The sequence below is a fragment of the Biomphalaria glabrata genome, chromosome 10 (genome assembly GCF_947242115.1).
Source record: "Biomphalaria glabrata chromosome 10, xgBioGlab47.1, whole genome shotgun sequence".
NCBI lineage: Eukaryota > Metazoa > Mollusca > Gastropoda > Planorbidae > Biomphalaria > Biomphalaria glabrata.
In genome coordinates, this window is record NC_074720.1 from 26,884,326 (window position 1) to 26,898,523 (window position 14,198).

Below are 14,198 nucleotides of genomic sequence, written 5' to 3' on the forward strand. Positions count from 1 at the left end.
ACAGTTAACGACGGCAGAGGATGTAGAGGTCATCTCTTTCTGTGACACACAGTTAACGAGGGCAGAGGATGTAGAGGTCATCTCTTTTTGTGGCACACAGTTAACGAGGGCAGAGGATGTAGAGGTCATCTCTTTCTGTGGCACACAGTTAACGAGAGCAGAGGATGTAGAGGTCATCTCTTTCTGTGACACACAGTTAACGAGAGCAGAGGATGTAGAGGTCATCTCTTTCTGTGAACCACGGTTAACGAGGGCAGAGGATGTAGAGGTCATCTCTTTCTGTGAACCACGGTTAACGACGGCAGAGGATGTAGAGGTCATCTCTTTCTGTGAACCACGGTTAACGAGGGCAGAGGATGTAGAGGTCATCTCTTTCTGTGAACCACGGTTAACGAGAGCAGAGGATGTAGAGGTTATCTCTTTCTGTGGCACACGGTTAACGAGGGCAGAGGATGTAGAGGTCATCTCTTTCTGTGGCACACGGTTAACGAGAGCAGAGGATGTAGAGGTCATCTCTTTCTGTGGCACACGGTTAACGAGAGCAGAGGATGTAGAGGTCATCTCTTTCTGTGGCACACAGTTAACGAGGGCAGAGGATGTAGAGGTCATCTCTTTCTGTGGCACACGGTTAACGACGGCAGAGGATGTAGAGGTCATCTCTTTCTGTGGCACACGGTTAACAAGGGCAGATGATGTAGAGGTCATCTCTTTCTGTGAACCACGGTTAACGAGAGCAGAGGATGTAGAGGTCATCTCTTTCTGTGGCACACAGTTAACGAGGGCAGAGGATGTAGAGGTCATCTCTTTCTGTGGCACACGGTTAACAAGGGCAGATGATGTAGAGGTCATCTCTTTCTGTGGCACACGGTTAACAAGGGCAGACGATGTAGAGGTCATCTCTTTCTGTGAACCACGGTTAACGAGAGCAGAGGATGTAGAGGTCATCTCTTTCTGTGGCACACAGTTAACGAGGGCAGAGGATGTAGAGGTCATCTCTTTCTGTGGCACACGGTTAACAAGGGCAGATGATGTAGAGGTCATCTCTTTCTGTGAACCACGGTTAACGAGAGCAGAGGATGTAGAGGTCATCTCTTTCTGTGGCACACGGTTAACGAGAGCAGAGGATGTAGAGGTCATCTCTTTCTGTGAACCACGGTTAACGAGGGCAGAGGATGTAGAGGTCATCTCTTTCTGTGCCACACGGTTAACGAGAGCAGAGGATGTAGAGGTCATCTCTTTCTGTGAACCACGGTTAACGACGGCAGAGGATGTAGAGGTCATCTCTTTCTGTGGCACACGGTTAACGAGGGCAGAGGATGTAGAGGTCACCTCTTTCTGTGGCACACGGTTAACGAGAGCAGAGGATGTAGAGGTCATCTCTTTCTGTGGCACACAGTTAACGAGGGCAGAGGATGTAGAGGTCATCTCTTTCTGTGGCACACGGTTAACAAGGGCAGATGATGTAGAGGTCATCTCTTTCTGTGAACCACGGTTAACGAGAGCAGAGGATGTAGAGGTCATCTCTTTCTGTGGCACACGGTTAACGAGAGCAGAGGATGTAGAGGTCATCTCTTTCTGTGAACCACGGTTAACGAGGGCAGAGGATGTAGAGGTCATCTCTTTCTGTGGCACACGGTTAACGAGAGCAGAGGATGTAGAGGTCATCTCTTTCTGTGGCACACGGTTAACGAGGGCAGAGGATGTAGAGGTCATCTCTTTCTGTGGCACACAGTTAACGAGGGCAGAGGATGTAGAAATCATCTCTTTCTGTGGCACACGGTTAACGAGGGCAGAGGATGTAGAGGTCATCTCTTTCTGTGAACCACGGTTAACGAGAGCAGAGGATGTAGAGGTCATCTCTTTCTGTGAACCACGGTTAACGAGGGCAGAGGATGTAGAGGTCATCTCTTTCTGTGAACCACGGTTAACGATGGCAGAGGATGTAGAGGTCATCTCTTTCTGTGGCACACAGTTAACGAGGGCAGAGGATGTAGAGGTCATCTCTTTCTGTGGCACACGGTTAACGAGGGCAGAGGATGTAGAGGTCATCTCTTTCTGTGAACCACGGTTAACGAGGGCAGAGGATGTAGAGGTCATCTCTTTCTGTGGCACACGGTTAACGAGAGCAGAGTATGTAGAAGTCATTTCTTTCTGTGGCACACGGTTGACGAGGGCAGAGGATGTAGAGGTCATCTCTTTCTGTGGCACACAGTTAACGAGGGCAGAGGATGTAGAGGACATCTCTTTCTGTGGCACACAGTTAACGAGGGCAGAGGATGTAGAGGTCATCTCTTTCTGTGGCACTCAGTTAACGAGGGCAGAGGATGTAGAGGTCATCTCTTTCTGTGGCACACGGTTAACGACGGAAGAGGATGAAGAGGTCATCTCTTTCTGTGGCACACGTTTAACGACGGCAGAGGATGTAGAGGTCATCTCTTTCTGTGCCACACGGTTAACGAGAGCAGAGGATGTAGAGGTCATCTCTTTTTGTGAACCACGGTTAACGACGGCAGAGGATGTAGAGGTCATCTCTTTCTGTGAACCACGGTTAACGACGGCAGAGGATGTAGAGGTCATCTCTTTCTGTGGCACACAGTTAACGAGGGCAGAGGATGTAGAGGACATCTCTTTCTGTGGCACACGAAAAAGGGGGCAGAGGATGTAGAGGTCATCTCTTTCTGTGGCACACGGTTAACGAGAGCAGAGGATGTAGAGGTCATCTCTTTCTGTGGCACACAGTTAACGAGGGCAGAGGATGTAGAGGTCATCTCTTTCTGTGAACCACGGTTAACGACGGAAGAGGATGTAGAGGTCATCTCTTTCTGTGGCACACGGTTAACGAGGGCAGAGGATGTAGAGGTCATCTCTTTCTGTGCCACACGGTTAACGAGAGCAGAGGATGTAGAGGTCATCTCTTTCTGTGAACCACGGTTAACGACGGCAGAGGATGTAGAGGTCATCTCTTTCTGTGAACCACGGTTAACGAGAGCAGAGGATGTAGAGGTCATCTCTTTCTGTGAACCACGGTTAACGACGGCAGAGGATGTAGAGGTCATCTCTTTCTGTGACACACGGTTAACGAGGGCAGAGGATGTAGAGGTCATCTCTTTCTGTGAACCATGGTTAACGAGGGCAGAGGATGTAGAGGTCATCTCTTTCTGTGGCACACGGTTAACAAGGGCAGATGATGTAGAGGTCATCTCTTTCTGTGAACCACGGTTAACGACGGCAGAGGATGTAGAGGTCATCTCTTTCTGTGGCACACGGTTAACAAGGGCAGATGATGTAGAGGTCATCTCTTTCTGTGGCACACAGTTAACGACGGCAGATGATGTAGAGGTAATCTCTTTCTGTGACACACGGTTAACAAGGGCAGAGGATGTAGAGGTCATCTCTTTCTGTGGCACACGGTTAACAAGGGCAGATGATGTAGAGGTCATCTCTTTCTGTGGCACACAGTTAACGAGGGCAGAGGATGTAGAGGTCATCTCTTTCTGTGACACACAGTTAACGAGAGCAGAGGATGTAGAGGTCATCTCTTTCTGTGACACACAGTTAACGAGAGCAGAGGATGTAGAGGTCATCTCTTTCTGTGAACCACAGTTAACGAGGGCAGAGGATGTAGAGGTCATCTCTTTCTGTGACACACAGTTAACGAGAGCAGAGGATGTAGAGGTCATCTCTTTCTGTGAACCACAGTTAACGAGGGCAGAGGATGTAGAGGTCATCTCTTTCTGTGACACACAGTTAACGAGGGCAGAGGATGTAGAGGTCATCTCTTTCTGTGACACACAGTTAACGACGGCAGAGGATGTAGAGGTCATCTCTTTCTGTGACACACAGTTAACGAGGGCAGAGGATGTAGAGGTCATCTCTTTTTGTGGCACACAGTTAACGAGGGCAGAGGATGTAGAGGTCATCTCTTTCTGTGGCACACAGTTAACGAGAGCAGAGGATGTAGAGGTCATCTCTTTCTGTGACACACAGTTAACGAGAGCAGAGGATGTAGAGGTCATCTCTTTCTGTGAACCACGGTTAACGAGGGCAGAGGATGTAGAGGTCATCTCTTTCTGTGAACCACGGTTAACGACGGCAGAGGATGTAGAGGTCATCTCTTTCTGTGAACCACGGTTAACGAGGGCAGAGGATGTAGAGGTCATCTCTTTCTGTGAACCACGGTTAACGAGAGCAGAGGATGTAGAGGTTATCTCTTTCTGTGGCACACGGTTAACGAGGGCAGAGGATGTAGAGGTCATCTCTTTCTGTGGCACACGGTTAACGAGAGCAGAGGATGTAGAGGTCATCTCTTTCTGTGGCACACGGTTAACGAGAGCAGAGGATGTAGAGGTCATCTCTTTCTGTGGCACACAGTTAACGAGGGCAGAGGATGTAGAGGTCATCTCTTTCTGTGGCACACGGTTAACGACGGCAGAGGATGTAGAGGTCATCTCTTTCTGTGGCACACGGTTAACAAGGGCAGATGATGTAGAGGTCATCTCTTTCTGTGAACCACGGTTAACGAGAGCAGAGGATGTAGAGGTCATCTCTTTCTGTGGCACACAGTTAACGAGGGCAGAGGATGTAGAGGTCATCTCTTTCTGTGGCACACGGTTAACAAGGGCAGATGATGTAGAGGTCATCTCTTTCTGTGGCACACGGTTAACAAGGGCAGACGATGTAGAGGTCATCTCTTTCTGTGAACCACGGTTAACGAGAGCAGAGGATGTAGAGGTCATCTCTTTCTGTGGCACACAGTTAACGAGGGCAGAGGATGTAGAGGTCATCTCTTTCTGTGGCACACGGTTAACAAGGGCAGATGATGTAGAGGTCATCTCTTTCTGTGAACCACGGTTAACGAGAGCAGAGGATGTAGAGGTCATCTCTTTCTGTGGCACACGGTTAACGAGAGCAGAGGATGTAGAGGTCATCTCTTTCTGTGAACCACGGTTAACGAGGGCAGAGGATGTAGAGGTCATCTCTTTCTGTGCCACACGGTTAACGAGAGCAGAGGATGTAGAGGTCATCTCTTTCTGTGAACCACGGTTAACGACGGCAGAGGATGTAGAGGTCATCTCTTTCTGTGGCACACGGTTAACGAGGGCAGAGGATGTAGAGGTCACCTCTTTCTGTGGCACACGGTTAACGAGAGCAGAGGATGTAGAGGTCATCTCTTTCTGTGGCACACAGTTAACGACGGCAGAGGATGTAGAGGTCATCTCTTTCTGTGGCACACGGTTAACGACGGCAGAGGATGTAGAGGTCATCTCTTTCTGTGGCACACAGTTAACGAGGGCAGAGGATGTAGAGGTCATCTCTTTCTGTGAACCACGGTTAACGAGGGCAGAGGATGTAGAGGTCATCTCTTTCTGTGGCACACGGTTAACGACGGCAGAGGATGTAGAGGTCATCTCTTTCTGTGGCACACGGTTAACGACGGCAGAGGATGTAGAGGTCATCTCTTTCTGTGGCACACAGTTAACGAGAGCAGAGGATGTAGAGGTCATCTCTTTCTGTGGCACACAGTTAACGAGAGCAGAGGATGTAGAGGTCATCTCTTTCTGTGGCACACGGTTAACGAGAGCAGAGGATGTAGAGGTCATCTCTTTCTGTGGCACACAGTTAACGAGAGCAGAGGATGTAGAGGTCATCTCTTTCTGTGGCACACGGTTAACGAGAGCAGAGGATGTAGAGGTCATCTCTTTCTGTGGCACACAGTTAACGAGGGCAGAGGATGTAGAGGTCATCTCTTTCTGTGGCACACAGTTAACGAGGGCAGAGGATGTAGAGGTCATCTCTTTCTGTGGCACACAGTTAACGAGAGCAGAGGATGTAGAGGTCATCTCTTTCTGTGGCACACAGTTAACGAGGGCAGAGGATGTAGAGGTCATCTCTTTCTGTGGCACACAGTTAACGAGAGCAGAGGATGTAGAGGTCATCTCTTTCTGTGGCACACGGTTAACGAGAGCAGAGGATGTAGAGGTCATCTCTTTCTGTGAACCACAGTTAACGAGGGCAGAGGATGTAGAGGTCATCTCTTTCTGTGACACACAGTTAACGACGGCAGAGGATGTAGAGGTCATCTCTTTCTGTGACACACAGTTAACGAGGGCAGAGGATGTAGAGGTCATCTCTTTTTGTGGCACACAGTTAACGAGGGCAGAGGATGTAGAGGTCATCTCTTTCTGTGGCACACAGTTAACGAGAGCAGAGGATGTAGAGGTCATCTCTTTCTGTGACACACAGTTAACGAGAGCAGAGGATGTAGAGGTCATCTCTTTCTGTGAACCACGGTTAACGAGGGCAGAGGATGTAGAGGTCATCTCTTTCTGTGAACCACGGTTAACGACGGCAGAGGATGTAGAGGTCATCTCTTTCTGTGAACCACGGTTAACGAGGGCAGAGGATGTAGAGGTCATCTCTTTCTGTGAACCACGGTTAACGAGAGCAGAGGATGTAGAGGTTATCTCTTTCTGTGGCACACGGTTAACGAGGGCAGAGGATGTAGAGGTCATCTCTTTCTGTGGCACACGGTTAACGAGAGCAGAGGATGTAGAGGTCATCTCTTTCTGTGGCACACGGTTAACGAGAGCAGAGGATGTAGAGGTCATCTCTTTCTGTGGCACACAGTTAACGAGGGCAGAGGATGTAGAGGTCATCTCTTTCTGTGGCACACGGTTAACGACGGCAGAGGATGTAGAGGTCATCTCTTTCTGTGGCACACGGTTAACAAGGGCAGATGATGTAGAGGTCATCTCTTTCTGTGAACCACGGTTAACGAGAGCAGAGGATGTAGAGGTCATCTCTTTCTGTGGCACACAGTTAACGAGGGCAGAGGATGTAGAGGTCATCTCTTTCTGTGGCACACGGTTAACAAGGGCAGATGATGTAGAGGTCATCTCTTTCTGTGGCACACGGTTAACAAGGGCAGACGATGTAGAGGTCATCTCTTTCTGTGAACCACGGTTAACGAGAGCAGAGGATGTAGAGGTCATCTCTTTCTGTGGCACACAGTTAACGAGGGCAGAGGATGTAGAGGTCATCTCTTTCTGTGGCACACGGTTAACAAGGGCAGATGATGTAGAGGTCATCTCTTTCTGTGAACCACGGTTAACGAGAGCAGAGGATGTAGAGGTCATCTCTTTCTGTGGCACACGGTTAACGAGAGCAGAGGATGTAGAGGTCATCTCTTTCTGTGAACCACGGTTAACGAGGGCAGAGGATGTAGAGGTCATCTCTTTCTGTGCCACACGGTTAACGAGAGCAGAGGATGTAGAGGTCATCTCTTTCTGTGAACCACGGTTAACGACGGCAGAGGATGTAGAGGTCATCTCTTTCTGTGGCACACGGTTAACGAGGGCAGAGGATGTAGAGGTCACCTCTTTCTGTGGCACACGGTTAACGAGAGCAGAGGATGTAGAGGTCATCTCTTTCTGTGGCACACAGTTAACGACGGCAGAGGATGTAGAGGTCATCTCTTTCTGTGGCACACGGTTAACGACGGCAGAGGATGTAGAGGTCATCTCTTTCTGTGGCACACAGTTAACGAGGGCAGAGGATGTAGAGGTCATCTCTTTCTGTGAACCACGGTTAACGAGGGCAGAGGATGTAGAGGTCATCTCTTTCTGTGGCACACGGTTAACGACGGCAGAGGATGTAGAGGTCATCTCTTTCTGTGGCACACGGTTAACGACGGCAGAGGATGTAGAGGTCATCTCTTTCTGTGGCACACAGTTAACGAGAGCAGAGGATGTAGAGGTCATCTCTTTCTGTGGCACACAGTTAACGAGAGCAGAGGATGTAGAGGTCATCTCTTTCTGTGGCACACGGTTAACGAGAGCAGAGGATGTAGAGGTCATCTCTTTCTGTGGCACACAGTTAACGAGAGCAGAGGATGTAGAGGTCATCTCTTTCTGTGGCACACGGTTAACGAGAGCAGAGGATGTAGAGGTCATCTCTTTCTGTGGCACACAGTTAACGAGGGCAGAGGATGTAGAGGTCATCTCTTTCTGTGGCACACAGTTAACGAGGGCAGAGGATGTAGAGGTCATCTCTTTCTGTGGCACACAGTTAACGAGAGCAGAGGATGTAGAGGTCATCTCTTTCTGTGGCACACAGTTAACGAGGGCAGAGGATGTAGAGGTCATCTCTTTCTGTGGCACACAGTTAACGAGAGCAGAGGATGTAGAGGTCATCTCTTTCTGTGGCACACGGTTAACGAGAGCAGAGGATGTAGAGGTCATCTCTTTCTGTGGCACACGGTTAACGAGGGCAGAGGATGTAGAGGTCATCTCTTTCTGTGGCACACGGTTAACGACGGCAGAGGATGTAGAGGTCATCTCTTTCTGTGGCACACAGTTAACGAGAGCAGAGGATGTAGAGGTCATCTCTTTCTGTGGCACACGGTTAACGAGGGCAGAGGATGTAGAGGTCATCTCTTTCTGTGGCACACGGTTAACGACGGCAGAGGATGTAGAGGTCATCTCTTTCTGTGGCACACAGTTAACGACGGCAGAGGATGTAGAGGTCATCTCTTTCTGTGAACCACGGTTAACGACGGCAGAGGATGTAGAGGTCATCTCTTTCTGTGGCACACGGTTAACGACGGCAGAGGATGTAGAGGTCATCTCTTTCTGTGAACCACGGTTAACGAGGGCAGAGGATGTAGAGGTCATCTCTTTCTGTGGCACACGGTTAACGAGGGCAGAGGATGTAGAGGTCACCTCTTTCTGTGGCACACGGTTAACGAGAGCAGAGGATGTAGAGGTCATCTCTTTCTGTGGCACACAGTTAACGACGGCAGAGGATGTAGAGGTCATCTCTTTCTGTGGCACACAGTTAACGAGGGCAGAGGATGTAGAGGTCATCTCTTTCTGTGAACCACGGTTAACGAGGGAAGAGGATGTAGAGGTCATCTCTTTCTGTGGCACACAGTTAACGAGGGCAGAGGATGTAGATGTCACCTCTTTCTGACAGAAAGCCAACTTGCGTCGTGTCTTTTATGTCGCAAGACGTATCTATATCATTGATAATGCAGAAGAAAGTTGAGTTCTTCCACCTGCGAATATGTTACATTTGAAGACGTGGGGAGGGGTGCGGTGAAAAACAAGTGCAAGTGGCTGGGACAATGAATTGGTGCCTAATTTTAGATAATCGATTCAATTTGTTTTTCGATAAAATAAATAATATTTGAGTATGGAAATAAAGAGCCACAGCTTAACACCCAAAGAGCCACATGTGGCTCGCGATCCGCAGGTTGACGACCCCTGTTTAAGACATGACTCACTGTGTAAAGTCATCCTTCAATTTACAGCGGAGGGAGAAAGGAAGTAAGGGTCGTCGGAAGAAATGCTGGCTGGAGGAATGAACGGACCGGCCTCTCACTTGATAGCCTATCAACAACAGCTGCTGACCTGGAAAAGTGGAGAGATTTTCTTACGCGAACTGTCACAGCATTCCTACGAATTGTCAGAGCACCCCTACAAACTGTCAGAGCACCCATACAAACTGTCAGAGCACCAATACAAACTGTCAGAGCACCCTTTCAAACTGTCAGAGCATCCTTACAAACTGTCAGAGCACCCCTACAAACTGTCAGAGCACCCTTACAAACTGTCAGAGCACCAATACAAACTGTCAGAGCACCAATACAAACTGTCAGAGCACCCATACAAACTATTAAAGTACCCATACAAACTGTCAGAGCACCCTTACAAACTGTCAGAGCACCTTTACAAACTGTCAGAGCTCCCTTACAAACTGTCAGATCACCCATACAAACTATCAAAGCACCCATTACAAACTGTCAGAGCACCATTACAAACTGTCAGAGCACCCCTACAAACTGTCAGAGCACCCATACAAACTGTCAGAGCACCCATACAAACTGTCAGAGCACCATTACAAACTGTCAGAGCACCCATACAAACTGTCAGATTACCCATACAAACTATCAAAGCACCTATTACAAACTGTCAGAGCACCATTACAAACTGTCAGAGCACCCCTACAAACTGTCAGAGCACCCCTACAAACTGTCAGCACCCCGAAAGTCAAAAGACGGATGAGCTGAGAGTCTCTCTATTAAACCAAGTGACGTCAACATTTTTAACATTCAAAATATTCAGGATCTAAACTACTTGATAGTTACAGAAAGACAAACAGCTTTGAACAATACTCCACTGCTCCAATGACGACACGAAAGAACTGAAAGTACCATAATGGGCATACGCTCTCAAGACTACATTGCAAATAACCATGTTCTGCTGGCGATGTGGAAAGCATAGAATTACTAATTACCATTCGGCAGCCATTATATGTGTTAGTATATGTCCGTTTGTATGAGTATATGTGATTATGTGTAGGTATATTTGTCAGTGTATGTGTCAATCTGCAATGAATTCAACAGACGTCATGAAAGTATTTGATCACCATGACACAGCAAAGGTTGATGTTGTAAAACATTTTCACAGCTCTAACAGAAACAAAAACTGAGCATGAACAATTTTCTTTATTCTCTCTCTCTGATATTTATATATATACATACAGTGGCGTCACTATATTCGGTGTCACACAGTGCGGTTAGCTCAGTGTGTCATCGCCTCCTCCACCGCTATCAACTTTATCCTTTTTTCTTAATAGAAATTCATTTTGTTGAACCATTACAGTAGCTGATTATCTTTTTTTTTTATTGATTTTTGCACAAATGTAAAATTAGCCAAATCTATTTGAAAATCCCATTGTTAATACAATTTTTTCAATAGTTTGGCATATTTTACAATGTATATTTATTAAAATACCATAAACATGCTTTCTTCATTAGACTTTTAGACGGAAACGGTATCACATGTTGCTGGGAAAATGTAAGTTTGCCACTACATTCGTCGTCTATCGGTCTCGGGGAGCCTTTAAAGATCACCTATCGAGGTCCGGCGCGAAACTCCGGGCACCAAGCATTTTTCAGCATTTCTCAGCTTCAGAAACTCATTTCCCGTAAGTCTATCATGTACTATTTCTACAAGAAAGAACTTTGTAGGTCAAATGAAATTCATTTAAAAGAGGTGAAGTGTGAGAGACTTTCGAGGCAATGTTTCTCAAACTTTTACCGTTGGCGCCCCCGCCCACTAAACTTTTTTTTCAGAAATAGAGCTATGTACATAATTTTACACTGCTTTGTATAAATGAAAAGTTTTTTTCTGTAGATAGTATTAGAGGGTATCAGGTTCTTTATCCATCCAGCAAAGGTGGTCTGTTGAAGCGTGGTTAGCTCCTCCAAGCGTTTTCCTTCGTTCTCAGCTTGTGTCGTGTCTTCAAACGTATTTTTCTCCCCGTAGTAAGAAGCGCCCATGTCAATGTTCAAGTATAACGGGGTGGGACGTTATTCCGATAAAGAAATATTTTCTTGGAATCTGAGCGAACTATATACTAGTTAAAAAAAAGTTGCTAAAATTAAGTCTATTAAAGAATAAGGCAGCATTGCCCAATACTATTATAAGGGAGGGGGTTCAAGGTACATTTAGCGCATGTATGATGTGTTCAGATCATCTTTATGTTCAGTAAGAAACCGCGAACTTGATTAGTTTTTGTCACACAAAGGTCGTCAACATAACAATGTTAAACACTTGAGAGAATTTTGACCATTCTGACCAGAGAATTTTGACCATTCTGACCAGAGAATTTTGACCATTCTGACCAGAGAATTTTGACCATTCTGACCAGAGAATTTTGACCATTCTGACCAGAGAATTTTGACCATTCTGACCAGAGAATTTTGACCATTCTGACCAGAGAATTTTGACCATTCTGACCAGAGAATTTTGACCATTCTGACCAGAGAATTTTGACCATTCTGACCAGAGAATTTTGACCATTCTGACCAGAGAATTTTGACCATTCTGACCAGAGAATTTTGACCATTCTGACCAGAGAATTTTGACCATTCTGACCAGAGAATTTTGACCATTCTGACCAGAGAATTTTGACCATTCTGACCAGAGAATTTTGACCATTCTGACCAGAGAATTTTGACCATTCTGACCAGAGAATTTTGACCATTCTGACCAGAGAATTTTGACCATTCTGACCAGAGAATTCTGACCATTCTGACCAGAGAATTTTGACCATTCTGACCAGAGAATTTTGACCATTCTGACCAGAGAATTTTGACCATTCTGACCAGAGAATTTTGACCATTCTGACCAGAGAATTTTGACCATTCTGACCAGAGAATTTTGACCATTCTGACCAGAGAATTTTGACCATTCTGACCAGAGAATTTTGACCATTCTGACCAGAGAATTTTGACCATTCTGACCAGAGAATTTTGACCATTCTGACCAGAGAATTTTGACCATTCTGACCAGAGAATTTTGACCATTCTGACCAGAGAATTTTGACCATTCTGACCAGAGAATTTTGACCATTCTGACCAGAGAATTTTGACCATTCTGACCAGAGAATTTTGACCATTCTGACCAGAGAATTTTGACCATTCTGACCTTTCGAAAAAAATCACGTCAACAGAGACGTTTTGAAATGTCTTCTTCAAGAACAATTTAATCGATATTTTTCATAGACTATATATATATATATCTAGATAGATAGATAGATAGATAGATAGATAGATAGATAGATAGATAGATAGATAGATAGATATAGATATAGAAAGATAGATAGATAGATAGATAGATAGATAGATAGATAGATAGATAGATAGATAGATAGATAGATAGATATAGAAAGATAGATATATAGATAGATAGATAGATAGATAGATAGATAGATAGATAGATAGATAGATAGATAGATAGATAGATAGATATAGATATAGAAAGATAGATAGATAGATAGATAGATAGATAGATAGATAGATAGATAGATAGATAGATAGATATAGAAAGATAGATAGATAGATAGATAGATAGATAGATAGATAGATAGATAGATATAGAAAGATAGATAGATAGATAGATAGATAGATAGATAGATAGATAGATAGATAGATAGATAGATAGAGAAAGATAGATAGATAGATAGATAGATAGATAGATAGATAGATAGATAGATAGATAGATAGATAGATAGATAGATAGATAGATAGATATAGATATATATATAGATATAGATAGAGAGAGAGAGAGAGAGAGATATATGTGTGTGTGTGTGTGTGGTTGACCGAGTCTTATAATGTTTTCTTTTAACGATTTCTCTGATCCTCTAAGACTAAGACTAAGACTAAGACTGCTTTATTGATCCTTACGGAAATTTGTTGTGATTACAAGGACTCGTTTCTCATATAAAGACAACACTATGTACTCAGTAGTGTAAGGAATACAGGTATTCAAAATAGGGTCCACAGATTGTTTGTTACATAAGAGCAGGTGAGGTGTACAGTTCGAGAAGAGTCGAATATGCTCTGCTGATTGTCTACTGTCGGATGCATTGAGGACGTACACCCCAACGAAATAAAGTAACACTTATCATATATATTGAACCTAATAATAGAATGTAAAGCATTTACCTGAGTCAATATAGACATTATAAGAACTGGCTGTCAGAAGGTGCATTGTAAGTGGAACAAAAAAGTGGGACAAATCTCTCTAAGAAATATAGGTAATATTTATTTAAGGATTGAGAAAGTTTGTTCCCTTGAGTCGGTTTCTATTTTAGTCATTTGTTGCAAGCCTATCGCATGACATTTACTTCGGGACGCGACATACAAACACTGGGGCAACGTGCAGCAGACGTGGCCAATACAAAGCTAGGACACTCTGGTCCCCGCCCTGTCATCTGAGGAGACCATTCTGCTCGAGCTATTTGTCTGTTGGTTGGGGGGACAACATACTCTCTACAAAGACTGTCGTATGTTGACATACATGGGAAGGGGAAGTGCTATTCTTCTCTTGGTACTTTGTACTCTGCGTGTGTGTGTGTGTGTGTGTGTCAGAGAGAGAGAGAGAGAGAGAGAGAGATACATTATAAAACTTGAGATAACTCCAACAAAAAGAAATACCACTTCTAGTACACTACAGACAAAATTAACTTCAGATACAATGAAACAAATGTAGTAGACTCTAGTAAACTTATAAAATGGTATCTTAAACAAAAACTAACTCACTACACAAAAAAAAAGCGTCTTTATACCCTGGCATCCGGTCGTCCTGGAGTTGTCTGCATGATGACAAATTGTTGTTGGCTGGTTA

At 45.1% G+C, this 14,198-nt stretch overlaps 1 protein-coding gene across 1 annotated transcript in view; it reads right to left on the bottom strand.

The window, feature by feature from the left end:
* Positions 1-13,534, bottom strand: part of LOC106058981 (dynein regulatory complex protein 9-like) — a 61,724-nt gene extending 48,190 nt beyond the window's left edge. The window contains exon 1 of the mRNA XM_056043629.1: positions 13,517-13,534. The gene's annotated coding sequence lies outside the window, so the exon portion shown is untranslated. The remainder of the gene's footprint in view (positions 1-13,516) is intronic.
* Positions 13,535-14,198: the final 664 nt, after the last annotated feature.